Below are 2,656 nucleotides of genomic sequence, written 5' to 3' on the forward strand. Positions count from 1 at the left end.
TTGCTGGGCGCATGCGACCATGGTGACACCGAGCTGGTGATGATGGCGGGTTAAAAGATTATCCCAGGGCTGAACACGCGGCCTTGGCTGACATTTTCTCTATTGCCTCTTGACACTTTATTATCCATTTAACAACAAAACATATATTAATATTTGCATAGGACGGAATCAAATGCAGCATGCTTAATGCAAATGTCAATTTGGATCTGTTTAGTATTTATTTATTTCATTGGTGTTTTACGCCGTACTCAAGAATATTTCACTTATGCGACGGCGGCTAGTATTATGGTGGGAGGAAACCGGGCAGAGCCCGGAGGAAACCCACGACCATCTGCAGCTTGTTGACATACCTTCCCACGTACGGCAGATTTATATGTAGCATCTCCAGTAGTTCATGTATGAAACAGATGCAACCCAGGTTATGTTGCTATAAGATTCATACACATGTCAATCTCCACATCCAATACTTTTGTTTTTATTTGGTTAAAAATAATGTCGATAACAATAAATGTCCCAGTTCGACCAGTTCCAGCACTGAAATAGCTGACAACTGCTCCAGCTGAGGATCAGTTCATATTCTCGCAGGGAATAATCGGTCTCATTCTTCTCAAAAATGTGTTTTACTGTGAGTTTACCCGTGAATGTGTTCACCTCACGGCAAGTGTTTGTTCTTTCCTCTCTCCACTTCTTTGGTTGTCATGACAATGACACGAGTATTTTCCTGCCATATCATACTCCAAATGTCATCAATTGTTGTTGGCAGACAGCCCTGTGTTGCAATGTACAGTTTTTTGGGCTCCAGTGAGTCTTCCTCTGAACTGATGATGTTGGCATTGATTTAGTCAGATCCTACCACAGGGTCCCATATTCTTATATCGGTTCTTTGGCCCATTTTCTGGTCTCTGACCTATCTTCCTGCTGTGTAAGTGTTTCACTTCTTGTTGTGCAGTTGCTCAAACTCTTCACGGAGCCAGCTTTCCCTTGTTCTCCTTATCACTTTCCTTTCCAGGTTTTCCTGTTTCCTTGTGAAGTTCACGAACCCGACTCTCAATGAAAGACGCATTAATCTGAGTGGCATTAACTGACTGCCTAAGATGAACAACTGTGCCTGAGGTTTTCACCTTAGGGTTCTTTTTGTAGTGCTCCACAAGCTCGGACAAACTCTCAAACTGTTCACCACCATGTATGCCATACCTCCCCTCCTCAGTATCATGAGGTGTGTCTGTCCTTACATCGCACTGACAAAACATAATCCCCTGGTTTACTCTGACTTTCCCGAACCAAGAAGCTTCCGTCCTTTCCTTTGTCGTACAAATATTTTTCTGCTTCTTTGCCAGATATATGACCGTGAAACCACCTCTCTGTCGTTGGGTCCGCAGAGTTGAGAGGATACCTCCATTCTATTGGCTGTCCATGTTTTTCCTTCAGTTGACCTTTGTTCTCCATGTAATGCTGCACCAATTCTGCAAGCGTTGTAAACTTCCCTCCACCATACAGATCACAGAAATCTGCCCTGTTCTGAATCTTAATGTGAGTAACCTCCCCTGACCACCTTACAGACAGGGTGAAATCTCCTGGGTTGCTCTCACTACGGCGAGCCAGGAAACTTCCGTCAAATCCTCGCTCCATCAGCCGTTTCTCGGCATCCACTCCATGTTTGGGTGGAACCATCTTCTGGACATCATCTTCGTGCTGTCTTCACAGTGTATACAAAATAACTTCCAGCTACACTTAGACAAGTGGCCGGCTTCACCATTCCATTTGTCTTTCATCTGTTTAGTAAGTTGGAATTTTACTCGTTCAAGGCTTGTCTTATTACATTTTCTCCACAAATTCCTTTATTGAAGATGCATGGGTTATTCTTTGCTTATCTTGTACTATTCCTTTAGACCTTGACAATATATGATTTAAAAAAGGTGGAAAGGGGCGTTTGCCCCCACCCCTCTCGAAACAACAAAAGCAATTTGTACTGTCTGCCATGTATTCTTTGAATCTTCCCCTATAAAGAAAAATATCAACTCATAACGCATATAATATGGAATTTTGTTACAGGCTGTCTTGAGTGATAAACTTTATTCGACAAGATTTTAGGGCGCCAATATCGTGTGCAATTCTGCTCACCAACAAGGGACACAGAGTATCCTATTTACATCATCCTCTCCAGACAACAGGGATGTTTTTAAAAGCTATCTGTAATCCTAGTTGCCGGTTTCTTCCTAGATACTGACATTGGTGGAAACCGTGTAATCTGGAGCGTTGCGGATTAAAGCCGCTTTTCTCCCAGCTAATGATAGCCTCTGTCCCTATAATGGTATTAACCGGAAATGCCCCCAGCCAAACAGCCACTAGATAACATGGCGGGTGATTTGGCCTGCAATACGTGACGGGTAAAATTCCAAATGTTGAAAAAAGCGAAACTGGAAAAGACTCCAACTCTGAAGACGAAAAACAAATTATCTAAATCTTTTGATTTGGTTCGTCAGACTTTTTAGTTTGTCTGGCATGTCCAAACTGAAGTCAATTCTTCACTGCACGTGTAAGGAACATTTAAAAACCAGGTTTTCTAACATAATTCAATACATGCAGCATCACCCAAATTTTGGAAACTAGACATGCTGTTCTGGTCATCTTATCCAAGAGACCTTAAACACATTAG

At 42.4% G+C, this 2,656-nt stretch overlaps 1 pseudogene; it reads right to left on the minus strand.

Annotated features, from left to right (window-relative positions):
- Nucleotides 1–419: 419 nt before the first annotated feature.
- On the minus strand, nucleotides 420–1,685 carry LOC135470875 (tyrosine-protein phosphatase non-receptor type 11-like; annotated as a pseudogene).
- Between the last annotated feature and the right edge of the window lie 971 nt (nucleotides 1,686–2,656).

The sequence above is a fragment of the Liolophura sinensis genome, chromosome 7 (genome assembly GCF_032854445.1).
Source record: "Liolophura sinensis isolate JHLJ2023 chromosome 7, CUHK_Ljap_v2, whole genome shotgun sequence".
Taxonomy (NCBI): domain Eukaryota; kingdom Metazoa; phylum Mollusca; class Polyplacophora; order Chitonida; family Chitonidae; genus Liolophura; species Liolophura sinensis.